The sequence below is a fragment of the Anoplopoma fimbria genome, chromosome 17 (genome assembly GCF_027596085.1).
Source record: "Anoplopoma fimbria isolate UVic2021 breed Golden Eagle Sablefish chromosome 17, Afim_UVic_2022, whole genome shotgun sequence".
NCBI lineage: Eukaryota > Metazoa > Chordata > Actinopteri > Perciformes > Anoplopomatidae > Anoplopoma > Anoplopoma fimbria.
In genome coordinates, this window is record NC_072465.1 from 20,709,829 (window position 1) to 20,729,542 (window position 19,714).

The 19,714-nt window shown below is 37.9% G+C and overlaps 1 protein-coding gene across 1 annotated transcript in view; it reads left to right on the forward strand.

Moving 5' to 3' along the window:
* The first annotated feature begins 2,824 nt into the window (after positions 1–2,824).
* The window catches only part of tox2 (TOX high mobility group box family member 2), a 105,579-nt gene continuing 88,689 nt past the window's right edge, over positions 2,825–19,714 (forward strand). The window contains exon 1 of the mRNA XM_054617615.1: positions 2,825–2,895. The gene's annotated coding sequence lies outside the window, so the exon portion shown is untranslated. The remainder of the gene's footprint in view (positions 2,896–19,714) is intronic.

Below are 19,714 nucleotides of genomic sequence, written 5' to 3' on the forward strand. Positions count from 1 at the left end.
TACACATATGCAACACACTTTAGTGTTACAAAATGATAAAAGAAAATGGCAACAAACATTAATCAGGTTGATGGCAGGTGAAAAAAAACCCAGGCTGCTATGTAATCTTAATGCTATTCTAAACAGTGACAATCTAATTGCTGCTGCCAAAATGTTGGATTTCAAGTAAATTAGATCAGTAGCTAAAAAAAATAGTCTCTGTAAATGTAGCTTTATCTGTAAGTCAAGGCCATTAGCAGCCCCAGTCTGAGTTGCCTTGGGCTCTGTAATTAACTCCACTCAAGCACAGCTAAACATTTTTGACATTTTTCCTAGTCCAGAATTAACTGTCACAGCAGAGGGAGAAAGTAACCATCTTGTCACATTGAGTTTATCTGAAGATTGTGAAACGCTGTCCTCTTCTCTCTCTCTCTCTCTCTCTCTCTCTCTCTCTCTCTCTCTCTCTCTCTCTCTCTCTCTCACACACACACACACACACACACACACACACACACACACACACACACACACACACACACACACACACACACACACACACACACACACACTCTCTCTCTCTCCCAACCTGGATCTCATTTCAGTAATGTTTCATGATGAGCGAGATGATGGAAAGTGTGACTAGGCCTAATGTTTTGAACGTTTGGGTGGCGCCGTCCTCAGGTTACATTACACTGCTAATTGTAAGGCAAAATGCATTCCTCTTCCATGTATATATGGAGCAAAGGTCTGGAGCTCATCTAGATGAGGTCACATGACACAAATGAAAATCTCTTAGATAAGTCCATGTGGAGGAAAAGAAGTATGAAACCCTACCCTGTCATTTTGAGTTTTCTGCAACTGTCACATAAAATATGTTGTAGGCTTTATGGTTTAAACAATGCTTTTGCTGGCACACACACATACAGTCGTGTTTTCATGATTTTTGGGGCCATTACATTGACTTACATTCATTTTCTGGAGACCTTCCTTAACCCTTACCTTAAATCAAGTCTTCAAACTAAAATGTAATAAATTATGTTACGGGGACGTTAATTTTGATGCCTTAAGGAAGGCTAGTCCCCACAGGGCGACTGTGTAAACAGATTTATGTCCCCGCAACACAGGTAAAACATGCCCCCACACACACGCTACAGAGAGGCTGTGTGGAACAGCAGATTCACCTGATTGGTTTAGCTGGGGAACAGAAAAATGAGTCGGCTGATGTGAATGGAAAGGCCCAAGGTACCGTAAACATGTAGCATGCAGCATGACAACTCCCAAGCCATCCAGGAACTGCCTGGTTTCCAGTAAAGAATTATTTCTCTGTGAGCGCAAATGCAGTTACTGTTTGATGTACGATTTGTCAGGAACAACTGAGGTGTCACGGTAGTTTGGGGGTGTAAACCACACACTGATAAAGATCAGTAAGATATTGATTGTTTAAATGCTAAGTAAACAGAGGAATTAGACTTCAATAAATCAATAAAAAGGGTTAATTTCATATTTAAATTGTATGAAGTTGTAAAATATCAGAGATATACTTTTTTATACATGTGGATTTCACTTATATTGTGAGAAAAAAGTACTTTCTACAAATTGACAATCTGTAATTATCTCACTCCATAATACAGAGTCAGACAAAATGAAGTGATGACATTTCTTGCACCTCTTTCAGTTTGGGTATGAATTCCTCTTTTCTAGCAACAGTATAATATAAAGCCATTAAGTAGACAGCAATTTCTATTCACACAGCACAGTTGCATAAGCGGGTTTCCAGACTATTCAAGAGCTTGTTAATGATGATAGAGTTGACCTTAGATATCGCCCACGCAAATTACTCATTTTGCACATAATAGACCATTTCTGCTAAGTTTCATTTATTGAGAAGACACAGTTCTCCATCATTCTATCATCTTGGATGGTGGCTATGAGTAGCTGGGAGGTTGTGAAAACCACACGACAATGTCTGACAAGCCTAAACAAAATACCACCAACGAAAAGTCTGAAGTCAATATGGTGCAAATTCCCCCTGATGAGCACACATTAAACCAATCATTGTGCGTTAGTATTTCAGTCATCCATGAACCATTACCGGGCACTGTAATTACACCACATGTTCCATATATAACTTTGAATGAAAGAAGTCCAATTACAATCCTTTTACTCTGTCTCTCAGTATGCTGGCTGATGCCTCAATAAAAGTCTGTGATTAAATTACTCAGGGGAAAGCACTCACATTTTATATGACAACCCCTGACGCATCGTTCAGCCACGAATTCCCCAACCGGCTGCAAATCTTCTGCGGGGCTCTGACTGTGGACAGGTGGGTCGGGATGACTGAGAGAGACGGAGAGACAAGTCCTCTCAGCTTTACGCCTTATGCTATTACTCTCTGTCCCTTCTGTATTGATATAGAGCTAACTTACCTGCCATACATATTGTATCATCTGACAGGAAGATTAGGAGGAACGTCAGTTCATTTCTGACCTCCCTCCTCCGGCATTCTGTTTTCTCTCTACTTTAGCTGTCAAAACTTAAGAAACACAATGCTTATCATCTTTTAACTGTGCAGTGTGTATAGATGAAGCATGAGTGCTGTACCTGCGAGTGTAGGGGCTCTCCAGACAAAATCATAACCAAACAGGTTATTCAGAACTTTTTGTCGTTGTCTGTTTGAAGTCAATTTTAGCACGAGAGACGCTACCCACTGCCAACTGCCCTTCTTTCAGTTGAAATAAACAGTCAAAGGCTTCAAACGAATATACAGTAACTACCTACTCCCACATGTTTCACTGAGGCAGAAAATTCCCTCATCTGAGACGAGTGTCTGCTGCAGACTGAAGGTGTTGCTGCACTGATGAGCACTGGACATAGGCACCGTGAGAGGAACCCTGTTCACGGCACGCAAAGAGCAAAGTAAGAGCTTTACATAACACTCAAATGCTAGTTTATTCAAGAATTTTTATTCCCCCAACGTTGGTGTACAGGAGTCATTTTAGACAAACTGTGTGAAAAGTGGGGCTCCAGAAATTTCCCCCTTTGCATTTCACAGCAGAGAAATTCAGTAGTTGTTCAAGTCACGCAGGAATGTGAAATGTGAGTTCTGGGAAGACATGGGTCAGACAGACACAGAGGCCCTTCTGACAAGGAAGGAAACCTTGTCAATCACGTCACCCCTCTGTCAATAGCTGTTTAATCCTCTGCTGAAAGCTGGTGGGTGCTGGACTTAGAGGCAGGCAGGAGGTTAAAGGTAAATTTAATGACACCCCCCCCCCCACCCTGCAAGAGCAATTTCCATCGTCAGAGCATAGTTGGCTGAAAGGTAAGGATCTCATTGTTTTTTCGTGAAACCAGACATCTGAGTTTTTAACATCAAGGCTGTAGCTACTAGACAGTGATACTGATGAAAGAGATACTGAGGGGAAATGCAAAATGCCTGTTATCAACTTTTGCAGATGGCATAAAATGTCTGCCTGAGAGCAGATCCTTCATGCCTTACTAGCCATCCCCCCCCAAAAAATAGCTTCTCAAAGTGTATTGCTTTATTCTCTGCCGGCCTGAAAAAAAACAAAAGACGGAGACAGTTGAATCAATTGGGGTTATATGTGTGGGTATAAACAAATCATAATGAAATGAGCACAGTGAAGACAATACCCTCGTTTTGAACAAAAATACATTTGAGCTTATATAAGTCTCATCATCTCCATGACAACGGCTTTACTGGTAACACAGGGATGTATTTGTGTATAACCACAGCAACGTCTTCCAATTGAATTAAGCTGCACCTGTGCACATTATAGATGGAAATAATAGACTGAAGGCTGTTAAAGTGAGGCTGTTGCTGTTGTGGGCACAGCACACAGAGAGTATATTTTGTTTTTCACGGATGACAGAAATGATTCATATATAACAGTGCAAGATGAATTAGCTGATAAACAAAAGCGATGGCTAGATAACAAATGTTTCATTTTTGTTCATTTGAAGAGTGAGAAAATGACTAGGAGATCTTATTTAATCATTAAGAAGAAACCCCTGGTTTTCAATCAGTTATCTTGTACAAGCCATTTGTCTTGTTCAGAATTGCTTTATTATTCTGCTACATGTCAATGATGGTAAAATATAGGCTTGTATTCTTCCTAATACACCATTACAACAAACAAAATAAATAGATTCTTAGACCTGAATGAGAAACTGCAATGGCAAAAACTATTGTATATGCGATACAAATGGTGAGAGCTGACATTCAAATAATATGCCTAATTGTGAACTTTTTCCGATTTTGTTTACTGCCGGAATATAAACTAAACACCTGATTTGGAGAAAGGGCACAGGAGCTGAGATGCAAACAGTGAATATCAGGTGAGAACCAAAAGTAAGATGTATAAGATGAATAAGACGTTGTAGGGACAGACTTCTCTCTGGTATGCTGGCTGCTCCGTCAAATAATTGGAGAATGTTATGACTGCTCTGTCAATACAGAGGATAACCGTCCTGTGCCAATGAATATTTATGATGAAAACAGCTATTTGTTATAAATATTTGATGCTATTTTATTCACCAAGCTGGTAGTATAGAATACGGTTTCAAGAGGTGTTCAGGAGATGGAGGCAGTCGTACTATTCATGTTTTTTAGATTCATTTTAAAATACAGAACTTTTATTTGTTAAGTTAGCAATCATCAAGTCTGAGTTACCATTATTCTTATGTTCAATAAACATTCATTTAAATTTTGTGCATCATTCATCATCTTTTATCAATACAATGGGTATGATAATCCAGTCGTCAGAATTCTTTTTGAAATCGTACTTTATCTGCAAACTACTTGATTGATTGAATTGAAGTTTAAGAACCTTAAGTAGTAACTGCCAGTTGAAGACTAAAAATCTGTGTAAGTTTTATTTGACATGTAAGTGTAGAAAGTATCTCAGAAAGCATTGGTGTTGAAAGCATTTTTTATTTATTTTTTTATGCCTGACTTTGACCACACAAACCAACTAGTACAGTAACAGTCAAAGTGAAAAATGAACACTATGTCTCCATAAGTAATAACAACACACAAGTCATAACAGCATAATAGTTATCTCAACAGTGAATTAAGAGTTACTCATGCAACTCATTAGACTCAGACAGCTAGTTTAACGACTACCTGGCTCGTAGTAACCTGAAAACTACATCAACCAATGAGAAACAAAACAGATAACCCATTAAAAAATTATAGTAGAAACCTGGAGAAAATTGTGGATGTAACAATGTCAGTTAAATTGCTACGGACAGTGTCAGTAGTGATTGCTACTAGCAACAGAATGTTCAACTGAAACCAACTTACTGGTGGAAGAATCAAGTTGACTCATGAAATGATACATATAACAGAAAAGGGGACCTTTTTAAATGTTGACATTGGTTTGACATCCTAACTTTGTCTTATAAAATCAAATCATAAACTACTTACTGTCCCTGTACCAACATCTTTGACTGCATAATTTAACATCCTAGCCATAATTAAAACATCTTAGCTTTATGGATCGGTAAAATCACTGCAAAGATGATAATTTCCTGCACAGATTGTGGTGTGACAATCTCTCACAATCTATTTCATAAATTCAATACCTAAATAGATACATAAATACTGTACACTGTATACACACCTTCCTACGGAATCTTTCACTTAATGTGCTTTTCAAACCAGTGCCATGTGCATGATTTATAATAGCACAGAAACATGTTATTTACTTTACACAAAAACATATCAGTTATGTCAAGTATTTTACTGTTGATATATCTTTGTGGATTAATGATAACATCATTATACGCATATTGCATTTGTAGTAGACATGTAGCCTGTTGGAAATAAACTGGTGACGAACATGAAGATATAAGATAGTATCAATAATAAGGTTCACTGATGTCATTCAGAGTCACACTGTCCTAAATGTCCTAAATGTTACCTTCAATCAATTTTGAATATTTCCTATGCTCGGACTGTTTCAGGTAAAGTGGGAAGGAGAGGGAGGATAGAGTACAGGGAACTTTTTTGGCATTCCTTTAGTGAGACATGGTGGGGCCGCAACTAAAGATTAATTTTATTATTGTTTAATATGCTATTTATTTCTCTTCATAGTCTACAAAGTGAGAAAACGTTCTATTATAGTTTCCCAGATCCAAGGGTGGCAGCTTTAAAATTCCTTGTTTTATTCGATCATCAGTCCACACCAAATTAAAAGGCAGCACATCCTCACATTTAAAAGCTGACATCAAAGAAATGTAATTTTAGCTCAGAAAATAAGGGAAATATTTAATTCACCATTTAACATGATTTTTCTTCCGATCGACTTTTCAATTCATCAACAAATCATTTCAGCTCTAAAACTGTTTACAGTGTGTATGTAAAAGTGTCTACAATGAGTAAGAGTGGATCATATTTGATGAAAAGGTCATTCTCCCTTGATACAGGTCCTGTGTTTGTCCAAATGCAAGTCTGTGATCTAGCCTTTACTTTTATAGGGAGCATGGACAGACCACAGTAAACAGGACAGGTTGTTTACATCTCCTAACAACACAAGGAAACGCCATCCTGCTACTCTGTTATTCACTTGATTGCATCTGTTTTTAATACCACTCCCAATGTCCACCGAGTATGAGCGTGAATAAACAAAATGACAGACGTGAATTAATGATAATGATGCAGATGTTTAAAGTAATGGAGGTGTGCTGGTAAATGTTGTGATAATAGAGGTACAGTGAGGGAAACATTTATGATTGCGGAGGAGGGTGACTGAGGCGGCTGGAATTTAAGATCAAAGAGGAGGACTAAATGCTTTGTCTTTTTACACAAGTAGAAATTTTAATTCATGATCTCAGAGGGGAGGAACGGGATGCACGGAGGTGTGTGGCTGATTCAGAAACAGAACCGAGCGAGATAAAAGCAAAAGCCTGTAATGCACTGTGACACGAGGCTCACATCAAGAGAAGAGAAAAGAAATGGTGCAAATGTTCGTCTGATAAAAAAGCCGTGTTTTCTGTCAAATATTAATGACGCCATGAAAGGTTTTGCTCATAACAGCAGCTATTCTGAATTTAAAGGAGGGCACAGTCACACAGAACGGTGATAAATAACTTCTCCCAGCTCTCACAACCACACCCCTTTCTCTTTTAATAGATGGGTACACAACACAGGCAGCCACATCTGTCTGTTTTTCTCCCTCACAAACTAACAGAGATTTTCTACGTGCATGTGCGTGCTCGGTGTTTGTGCAGCTCTGCCTTATTTTTCACTTTTCCCTTTAACTTCCTGTGAGTCATCAGCAGGCGGAGGAAATACTTTACAGCTGTACCTTTATTTTTTATGTGAAAACACTGCTTAATGCACACAGAGAACAAAAGCAGGAATCCAGTACAATGTTTTGCTTCACTTGTAAATTCCTGTGCACCTACTTAATTTGCTTTTGCTGCTCAATGGCAAAGTGCAGTTATAGAGCTGTTACATAACCATTGCTTATTTAAGTGTGTCATGAGCCGAGAGTGGCTTATGTAACTTTACAAGATGGTATAAATCTGTAGATCCTCTCCTCTTTTCCACTTATCAAAGAATACAAGATATATATTTTGTGCTGATGGAAATGGCTTGAGAGTCTGTGACAAAATATTCTTGATTATCGTGCGTGAGATTAGTTTCTCTAAAGTGGATGGTGTCTCCACAGATCTCCTTTTTTAACCACAATTAATGTAATGCAGCGCAGTGTTATCTGCAAATGTTGCCTGTTACGAGTGAAATGCAGAGAGAAAAGCAATAAAGATATTCTTTATTCCAGACATTCAGAATTAATGTTTTTCAAGTCACCACACAAAGAAAGAAAAAGGCCTCTGATGACAGTAGAGCGTGACGGTTGTTTGTCATTCACAGAACTACAGGGACGGATTAAACGTCTGTAAGATTTTGCCAAATAATTGGTAAAAATTTGCTCTGCGAAAAACACCAGCCTCCCTAGGAATAAATATAGTCGAGATAAACCTGTCATCCTGAATGCTTCTGGATGAGTTGTTGTTGCCCCAGCATTACATAACCCAAAGCCATTCACTCAGATTCATAGACCTAAGCGTACTGCGGAAGTGACTGTTTACCTCTCTCTATTGTGATTTATAAACTGAATTCATTTCTGTGGGAAGGACTTCTTTACAGATAGAAAACTTTTTTTTTTGTTTTTGCCAGGACTCCATCTGTGGTCAGAGACTGAACTATGGACCCAGACACTTCAGTCAGAAACATAGCCCGCTCTGATTGTAGATAGAGTTTGGTGTTGGTGGGGAAAAGGCACAGTTAATTGGACTTGTAAAGATTAATTATGATAATTAGGGATTGCCTCCCATGTTGGTAAGTGAGAGGAATGAGGTTGAGATAAAGTCAACCTTGAAGATCTTTAGATGTTAATGTGAGTTAATAGACAAAAAGACAGAGGAAATAATATGTGAAGGGATTAAACCTAGGAGGTGTGGCTACGAGGGAATAATGCCACGGCCACGTCACACTGCTTAGCCAAGAAAACATCCTCACATCAGCTTCTTTGTTGTAATTCCAGTTCCCTGGGATTTTTGACAGAAATGATTTTTCCCACTCTGTGAAAGAACTACATAAGTGTCAACAGTGGAAACATGTTATAACTAAAACCCAATTTTAGTACTTATATAATTGATTCAGCTAATTAAAAATGAGCTTTACACTATTTGTTTGAACATGCTCCGACTACATAATAGGCTACATCTAGGCTAATTAAATGATGGGACTATAAGGCCAGCAGAAGGGTGACCATTATAGAATAATGGGTGAACATTCCCGAGTCAAAATAAGGAGAGCTTTTCTTGTTCTTCCCATTCTGCCGTAATTGCAGAGATGGTCAACATTTAGTCAGCTCGCTGTTAAAATACCAAAAGTTGGACCCACAAAACAAATTGTTGTTGCTGACAGTTTGTTTTGGAGTAAATCCAGCTTGAGAAGAACTTTTAATGAAAAAGAAAACATGGCAATAAAACGAAATTGAGGCAACTGTAGAATAACAGCCATAACAACTTAATGAGTATGTCATGGGTGATTGTTTCTCATGTTTATGTGGAGTTCTTCTGCCCCAAGTGGCCAAAAAAGCAACTAAAGCAACTTTTAAACTCAATTCAGCTATTAGTTATATTCTAAATAATTATATTCTTGTATTAATATTGATTAAAATAAGTTCAGGATAAAGAGGCTTAAGAATTTAAAGAGATACTTATAATTATACAGTATATAAATGTACCTATAAATACCTAAAAAATAAATACTCTATTACTATGAGGATATAGGGGATATTTTAACAATGATAAATGAAAAGACCCTCATAATATGAACCTAGAGTAAAAAATAGCATAGCATTATAAGTGATGTGTCTTTTTATTTAATTTTTAAATTTGATTGACACGTCTGATGCGTTCTGGTCATATTCACCTGTTTGTCGGAAGGCTATGTGTGGTGAATCATAAAATAACTGCAATAAATGGAAACTATTAACACTACTGATTAATACACTAACAACAAATTGTTGTAAGCAGAACTAACACGTGTTGCACTAGTTGTTCTAGGCTACCATATAAATAAACCATGTTGTGGTATTTATCTGGATCTGTATTTACACTTTAAGTCTCATTTGATCGTTTTCTCCTCATATTTCAGCCTCCCTCCTCTGCCACTCTAGCTGTCAGACCAGGCTTTTAAAATCTTTTTGTATCAGCCTTGTTTGGCTCTCTGCCTGCCCCACAGGTCGGCTAGCCACCGAGAAAACTCCAGGCCCTCCAGATGGCCAGTCTGCTTATGAAAGCAACTTACCAAGCCCTTTTGAACAGAAGTGCATATTCAATTTCAAATCATATTTTAGTGCTTTGATATTCAGTGATAGTGGTAGATCTATGGTAGTGATTTTTTTTTTTTTAATAATGATGGAGTGTGTATAGTTTGGGATTTGTTGACCATCAAAACAAACACCATACAGTCAATATATGAGCAGTACTGTCTCTCCTCTTTCAACTATCAATCAACTCTTCTCCAAATCAATTTAAATTCCACATTTTTAACAGAGTCCTAAGAGTGATAGACACATACTGAAAGGCAGGAAGTCTCTCAGCTCTTTGCTTCCTGTATGCTGCCATTTGTCGTGGTGGAAACTTTGAAACAATAACCAAAGTTAGTGTGTACCAACGGAGTAGCTTGATCCTCCTCAGTCAGCATTTCTAGACCAATTATGTTTGAAATGGCAACAAGGTCAGTCCCTTTTCAAAGTTTCCACATGTCAACAAAAAAATGTATTTTGCTTAAATTTGGAAGACACAACTAGTGTATTTTTAGCTGTGCTGAGCAGCCCTATAGTACACTTGGTTGCACAAAAATGCCCCCATCCTTTGGCGGCCACATTTTTCTCCCTTGGAGGCAGTACTTTTGCATGTAGGTCATATGTGTGGGTCTCAAGTTGTTTTTTTGCAGAAAAAGTGGGTGTGGCAGTGACAGTAGCCTGATAGACTGATGAACTGTTTGTTGATTCTTGCTAAACACATCTTTGCAGTCAGTGGAGTTCCTTTTTTTAAAATTTGTGACAGCTTTCCTAGCCGCCTACATTTCAGCCCCGCCCCTTTCATAACTCATGAACCATTTCTCGTAGACACTTGTGGGAGGAGTGTGGATGCATGTGTGTACATGGTCGCAGCTATTAGGACAAGCCATCACTATCCCACATGTTCCATTGAGGACAAGTCAGATGTTTATTGGCTTGTTCAGACAATCCTTGTCATGTGACTACAGTGTATTTACAAAGTATCTGGTTCAGATTGTAATCATGCATCACATGAACTAGACCAAAGAAAACACCCCAACAGGATGTAAATAATGGACGACAGGCATGAACACCGCTGTGCTTCACAAACAGCCTGGACATTATGTTCATCACAGACTATTCATTTTTATATATATGTATATATATATATATATATGTAAGTTTATATGTACTTATACATACTTTTCTGGTTCAACATTTGCTAGTTGGCTATTATATGACTGATGTGAGATGTATATGGTATATAAAAACGTTATATTGGGAGGTGGGACTTTGCTGCAGCGTGTGAGTATCTGTACAAACTTGCCGTTTCTCAAAACAGTTTCTCTCTTTTTTAACAGGTAAATGTTTGATTTAACTCAATGGGTTTGAATCAGATCCTTGTTATAGGATATAAGTTTCAAGCAATCTTTTTACCCATATAAAATCAAAAACTATGCCATTTTTTTGACAAAACTTAATTCAAAATCAAACTCATCAAAAATTCATGTTTAATTGGATCCAAATGGTTGGCAATATTTTTTTTTTCAGAAAAAATACTAGAAAATGCTGATTATGAGACTATAGCCAAAAAGGAAGATTTTCGTTTAAAGATATGGTATTAACAATAAAGTCAAATATTGAGAAAGCTGCAAATTACTTGTACAGTCATTAATTCTGAGAGAACAACAACTAAATGCATGTCAGGTCATTATTTTTGTTTTGTTAGTGAATGCTTTCTGCAGTAAGCAGAGTGATTGGCATCTAAATAGTTTTCTCCAGTTCCGGAAGACATTTGAATTATAAAACAGAGCCTCAATTATTATGAAAAGAAATAATTTGGATGGCTGTTATTCAGGAGTTTCCCCGAGTTTAGTTAATAAATAACCAAAAATGATTTTAAATTACAATATTTTTGACTCAGGAAGTGGAGCAGATGTTAACACCAGCTTTAAGAGCTACAAGATTAATAAGGTTTATAAAAAGAGCCAATATACTGCAGAGCAGCGCGTCTGAGATTCAAGAGCAGCACGAGGATACAGAGGAGAGATTGAACCATGTATCTTTTCTTCCCTCTTGCCTCGACACCCTTCACATTCAAATGACCTCTGAAGGCAGCACTGGGATCTGCCTGATAGATATTACAGTATTTTGTCTGTTGCTGCTATGTGCTAGACTTCAGTGCCCCCCTCCCCCAACATGCAAGCTGACCTTTCATATTTAGTATAGCATGTTGGGTAAAGGTCAACACTGTTTTGGCTTCTCTCCACTGGTTTTGTTGTGCGATTGGAAATGCCCACTGTCTCTTCGATATATAAATATTTCCATGTTGCTGTCAACAACATGCAAAGGGCAAGTAATCACGGTGCGTTTTCAGTAAGTGATTTTTGAGATTTCCAATCACGCCAGGATGATTAGCTTGCACTAAAGCATGCAGAGCCATAACGTTGTGAGTTTCTCCTCTCATTAATTCCCGTTACTTCTACTCCACCATGATCAGCTTTGTGTGCTTGTGACCTGAAGTCTCGGGCATGCAATGCTTGAAATTAGCGTAAGACCTTACGTATCACGTGTCATGAATTGAAAAATGAAATACTTTGTTATCGGGGAAAGCGCCACCTGTTCAAAGCACTAAATTATCGAGATATAAATATATATTTAATGTCACTAGCATGTCCCCCCTCAGACTTCCCTTCGATGGAAAGGCAATGCATTTTCTTGCAGTACATTTCCCAATCACATAAAGTGCCTGCTGCTGGCTGCCTGTGACAGGTGCAGAAACCTAAACAGCCTCTTTGAAAACCGAATACCTCATTGCTAAAGCCATGTACATTATTTCATTACAGGGGGATCTTATAGTAGTGGGTAAGACACGTCACCATTCCTCTATGCTCAGTATATTATTGAAACAATTTCGACTTTCAGCATATTTCACTCGTCTTAGGGAATTTTAGACTTTTGTTTCATCACTCTGTCTTTCATTCTGTCATCATCTCTCTCTGTGGTGGTTCTGTTTTAAGACTTGGGAATGTGAAAGGCTCCAGTTAAGCTTCAAATGGTCCCCCTCCTCTTCTCAATGAGATGGAAACATTAATCAATTAGGTTGGCCCTTAAAGGATCTGAAGGAGATGAAGCTCCCCTCTCTCTGAAAATGAAATGCCACAGACTTTTAAATCCAGTCAAAGGGCATTTTTCCCAATCTTGCTCTCTTCTTTTCCCCCTCCCTTTCATTTCACACTCCCCGTTTCATTCATCTTCCCTCCCATCCCCCTCTCATTTCTCATGTGCTACATAAGTAGAAGGTCGGGGAATGAGAGGATGATGAAGAGGAGGGTTTATTCAGGAGTGGAATGGGAGGATGAGGGGGTGATGGGCCTGTGAAAACATGAGTTGAAAATACATTTTCGAGGAACAAATCTGAAGGTTGAATAAAAAATAAAAAATAAATGTAATTGTTTTGCATCAATCAGAAAGAGGTAGATTAACATATTTTCCCCCTCACAGATGAAATAAAAATTAAAAACTTGTAAAGATAATTTGATTGATTTGGATAATTTGTCTTTCTGATGCACCGAAACCCCCAATTGTCCACATACTTGACATGGAAATGCCACAGCAAATAACATATTAAAGTGTCACATCCGTATATGAATAGTAAATATGGTGTCTGGTTGGTTTGGATCTGGTGGAAATGCAACAGCAGCTAATTACTGGTATGGATAGGGTCACGCAGAGGGTGGAGCAGACTCCATGAATGGCAGTTGTTTCAATGGCCGATTGTCCAAAGGAACAAGAGACAACATAGTCTCATTATTGAAGGTCAGTGGCTAGAAAAGGTTAACAAAGGTTCACCATTGAACAGCCCTTTGTGGCGAGCATGCCACAGCTTCACACTGAATTTATTCACACACGCTTTGATACGAAAACTGAACTGTGCTTGGGTAAAGAGAAGTGCAAATTCTGCAAAGTGTTCTTCGGTATATAATTGTTGTCATTCTGGAACTGTCACACATTTTTGGTTTATTTGCACATTCTAATTCAGTTGATGCTCTGCCAGGAAATGTTTCCCAGTTTTGCATTGTGTTATTTGAAGTTATTTGCATTGTGTTATTTGCGGTTTCCTTAAGTTAGATTCAGGTTTTCATGTAGAGTGCGTCTTTCCTCGCTATACAGTTGTGCTCTCTGAAAGAACTTACAGAAATATGATCTCATAGGCAAGCAAATAAAAATTTACTGCGGGTCAGCGAGACCAAGCATTAAAATATCCCCAGACAATAATGGGGTCTTTTGTAAGGGGTTGGTCAGTGTGATAGTTTTTAGGCAATGTGAAGCCACTTGCTGTGTCTAGAGGGTCTGGATTTTGTGTCTGGAGCCATTATGTGCCATGTTAATTCAGAAATACATTCCACGAAACCCTCATGTCATCATGTCCATTGTTTGTCAGCAGACTTTCTTAGAATCCTATTTACATTAATTTACTAGTATTCTGTTTATGGTCGTGGTAGTTTTTAAACAAAATAATATAAATCATTTGAAGCATGACTAAAGACAGTCATACTGAGCTGAATGGCTTTTCATTCAACATGTTTAGGCAGCTGGAGACGAGTGGAAATGTGAAAGGGAAAAATTAAGCACCTGAGTACCAGTTTGATTCAGTTTAAATTGACATGAAGTGAAATTCATTGTATGAGAACCAAAATCAGAGGCAAAGTCATTTACCAAGCGTTTTTACATGCTGCTCTGTCACAAAGTGGTCCACTGAACACAAATGACACAAATTAAGGCAAAGGTGAGTCTTTTCAACATAATCTGTTTTCATGGATTTTTATTTGTTCCATATATATTTGCTGCTTCTTTGAAATGCTGCGAAAACAGTGTGTTTTCAGTGTAAATTTGGGTCATTAATGAATCATCTCCCTGCTTAATGGACCCATTGAACTATTTCCTGTTTACCATTACTTTGCTGTTTGCTTCTTTCAGGACAACCTTATATGGAATTGCTACCAGTAGAGCGAGGCAACGCTGTTACAACATTTACATTAGTGCTAAATTAAATCAGAGGGAAAGGTAGCAACATTTAGGACTTCCAATTTAGTCTAAAAGGAAAAGAACATCCATGTGAAAAAATAAACTCGTACTGCCATGATGTTAATTGAGAAACCCCTTGACCTCCAAAACTTCTGACAGTCATTTCTAAATCTAAAAGCTTTGACCTGTTTTACAAAAGAATAAGAATTAATATTTTACTCAAAATGACCAACAACCAAAGTCCTGTTGCGTCTGACGAAACTGCACCTTGGCAGCTTCACTTCCCATAAGCATTGGGGAACTGAAGGTCTTATTACAGTGACATTAAATAACACTTGCATAACTCTGCTTATTTGTTACAGATGAGAGATTAGGCTAATGTGTATTCTCTCGTGTGGAGGTGGAGGACGCCACTTAAGAAATACTGAATAAGTGTACAGTAGGACCTCTGAAATACACAGAGTGGAGGTTATTTGTTGACACCTCTCTTTTTCCACTTCCCATTCTCTGAATTATTAATCATTTGCCGCAGTTTTCCATGCAAGCAACACAGTTAAAGATGTTTTTAGAAAAACTCCCATGCTCATGTTATTCATTACCATTTACTTCATCAGGGAAAGACCGTTTTTTGTTCGACTCATCCATCTCCCCTCCCACTCGAGCTGTGTGGGTTTTTGCGGCCTTAATGATTCCTAGTTTATGAGTGTGTTGATGACATGCAAAAATGCGAATGACAGTGCATTAATTTTAGGTATAGCTACAAGCGCTGTATTAGAACATTCTGGACAGAGACATTTAATTCATGACCAAAAAAAATTCATTTACATGACACTCTTCATTGACAAGTCATTTTTGGAGTAAGCTAGCTATACTGCTAAAAATAAAAGGTCCTATCTCCAAAATCCTTCAAAAGAGGATGAGCAACCAAGTTCTACCTCTTAAACCTATTGCCTCCCAGTTAGTGACGGACTTGTGTATTAAAAAAAGTATGACTGAACTGTTTATTTGCTTTCTGTCACACAAATAAAACTTTATAATTACAATTGGGGGATATCGGACGGCTATTGTTTTTAGTCATGCAAATGCTGTGGTAAGGTAATGTCAGTCTGCCAGCTAGTCTGTCCACCACTTTGATTCAGAAAGAATTATCTCAACAACGACAGGATGAATTGCCATGAAAACCTGTACAGATATTCATCGTTCCCAGAGGATTAATCCCAAACTTTTGGGGATCTGTTGACCTCTTCTTTAATGCCATTGTGAGGTTGATAGCGTTCTACTATGTGTGTTTGCAGGATTTATCCAAGATGTCAAATTGATTCAGCTGGGAAAACAGGTTAAAAAGATAAAAGTAAGAAACTACAGATCACAGTGTAAAAGTGAAACACTACACCACCTGGAATAGAAGGTGATGAAGACAATGAAATGAAGTGACAACAACACTGTTCCTCTAAAGCTGGGTAGGTCTTTATTCACTGTTACAATCATTAAAAAGCATTTGTATCCTTCAGTTTAACTTCAGTAGCTAGTTACTGATGTGACAACGTACTCAGGTTTTTACCTGTGACGTTTTAGAAACGCATATATCTTTCCAACCTTTCTGGGACACGAGTATCTCTATTACACAACTTTTAACCATGACTAGCGCCAAATATAAACAAACAGCCTGAAAATAAAGAAAATCTAAAATTGCATGAGAGTTTATGGAGCACAGACAGATAGTTGTTGAAGCCTCGTCCGAACTGGCCGATGCTACAATATGATTGTCCGGTCTGCGTCCAAGGAGAAGGATCAATTCACCTATTCTAGAAAAACATTGTAAAATGTGATAGGATTGTGATAAATATTTCAGGTACCTTCAGGATGCCTGGTATTTTGACCAATAAAACAGAGCTTCACCTCAAAACCTCTCCGATTGCAGATGGAGGCTAATGCCAAGGTCACAAATCTAGTCGCTGAATGGCTGACATTCAAATTACCTCATTAGCATAACATGTTTTTATATAGTTACAGCGTTGCACATTGAAGCTAGTATTCGCTAAGCTTCTTGTACATTTTCTGTGAAAAGGACTTTTATATCAGTCCGACATAACAATCACAGCAATTGGTGCTCTCTTCTTTGAAATATGTGTTTAACATTTGCTTGAAAAACATCTGAGTGAAAAGAAGTGAAGCAAATATCTCATAGTGTGATAAAAGCACTCTTAAATGATATACAGTGATATAAAACAAACAAGCAAAAGCAGAAAATTAGCAAAACACCCAGACAGACTGCATCTTGAGATAAAGGGAAGAATTATTTATTTGGTGCTGTTTATTGCTCATATGTGGTGAGTGCACATTTCCAAGTGGAAGAAGAATTAACATCTCACTTAAGTGCAAGACGAGAAATCTAAGTAGCAGAGTAGAAAGGGAAGAAATGTTTCTGCCTTTGTCTTGTGCCACTCTTTGTAAATATTTAGTTTTAAAGTTAAATTGTACACCAATTTGAATAAAACTGACATTTTTCGCTGAATCCAATTGCTTCTGTAAAAGCACAGAGCACAAGGAACATTACTGAGTTTCTCCGCTTAAAGAACTGAGAGTGACTAAGTCTAGAAGTTATCTTTCTACAAAAAGGAAAATTAGTAATACATTTTTGAAAAGTAAGATCACTAAAGCTAAGAAGAAGTTATAAAACCAGTACTGCTGACATCATCTAAATACCAGCCAGGTCATAACCCTTAATGGAAAATATTGTTTTATATTTCCTTTTTCATTTCCTGGTGGAACAGGAGCTTCTTACCAAGGCAATAAAAAGTGTTTGTTCTTGCTAATTGCTCTGAGTGGATGCGTGCATTTCAAGATGTTAGGCTAGACGATGTGATTTGCATCCCCCGTTGGAAAGAAGGTTCTCTTGAGTGTTACACATCTTTAAAGTGCATGTGACTTTTCTCTCCCCTTTATTTACATGTTACACCAGTTTGAGTCCCTCCACCCCACAACTAATTCCAACCTGTGTCTCACCTCTTTCTTTTTTCATACCATTTATCAAATATCTTCCAACCCCTCTTTTTTTATTTTTTTTTAATCAAACATTGTCTGTGGCATAAGTCCCTTTCTGTCTGGCCAACACTCTGTATTATGCAGCGCTGCAACACAAAACACAACACACATTCCTTTCCCATGAGGCCATGAGTCTGCCCGTGCCAGACACCCCTGTGTACTGTATCTTCTGCTGTAACAGTGACTGAGAGGCAGAGTGAACAAGTGACAGTAGGAGACAAAGTGAGAGACGGTCAGAGAAGAATCAGACAGACAGCGACACAGAGGTACAGAGTGAGGAGAAATCGGCATCTTTGTGACACTTAACCTTATGAGCTTGGATTCAGGACAGCCTGAGCTGGCAGCTGAAGGCAGACTGCCACAGCGGGCCCACGGTGCGACCCATCTGTGCCCTGGTATTAAAACAGGCTCACACCCCAGGGCCAGAGCCACCATGCTGCGTAATATCTACACAGACATAGGCACAGTCCTGAGGGGGCCAACAAGTCACCCACCGGGATGACAATGGCAGCTTGGTTAACACAAACACAAAAAGAAAAAACTCCCACACATGCACTAAAGACTGAGAGAGACAAGAAATACACACATTGGCAAGCAGAAACACCTTAATGATACTTCCCTATATGTATGAGTGAGCACATAACACCACTCCACCCCGTTCTTGTGAAAAGTGTTATACACATTTGGCTGTGAGTGGTGTTATTTTCCCTCTCTGCACCTATTTGAAGCTCCACTCGGACATTGTTCTGTGTTTACATCCTGTTGTGTCGGCCGCTGCGTGAGTATGTTTTGCGTTTGTCCAGCTGTGTGTATGTAAGGGTCAAAGCTGGAGCACGGTAGCAATATATATTATCTCAGCTACCATGAGAAGTCCATCTATTCTCAGTGTGTATTCAACCACCTGCCGGATAGAAGACTGACATCAAAATGATATAAAGTGAAAAGAAGTAAATTACCGAAATAGCTGCAGGCTATTTACAAAAAATTATAAATTAGCATGGCCTAAATTATGTTGGAATTTGACATCATATCAAGTGGTGTCAAAGTGTTTTACAGGGTTAAAAGGGAGAGCACAACACAAATTCATGCATTTATGAAAACATAGTCATTGTTTTAGACCCCTTTGTGTTGCTTTATGATCATCACCGACAGGAAGTCATATTTCATTCCTGTTAAACACTACATTTAAAAATACACAAACTACACATGTATTTGGCCTTTTATTCTCTAAAAGTGCATAGTTATTAACATTCAACGTGTAGCTTTTTTAATGGACATCCTTGATAGTCCACTCAGTGACATTATAAAGAAACAGAAGGAAAATGTTAGATGTTCTTTTCTGGATTATAGGAAGACCCCAATCGTACAAAACTAATAAAGCTTCTAGCAGCTTGAGACCTTTTTCCTACTTGAATAGCATATAGTTACACAAACGTTTAATATAACACCATGAAATTATATATTATTGATCTGATATTTACAACGCTGAAGCTATGATTGAAATGATTCATTGAGTTACATATTCAAACCTGGTATTACATCAATAGGAAATGTTTTATATGTTTATATGTTTTATACTTTGTACACATTTCCTTAAAATTCAGCATGACATGTTTTTGTTTGCATTTTTTATTATTGGAACCTTTACAATCTTAAGTTGTATGATGTATTTTTACATATAAATCTAACATTAAGTACCCAGTTGGAGTGGACCAGTTGTGGAATGTAATTGAATACCTTTTCTCAAGAATTTAGTACAATTCAAGGTGGTTTTTACTTGAGTATTTCCATTTTATACTTCAACTCCATGACATTTAAAGATAAATATTGTATGTTTT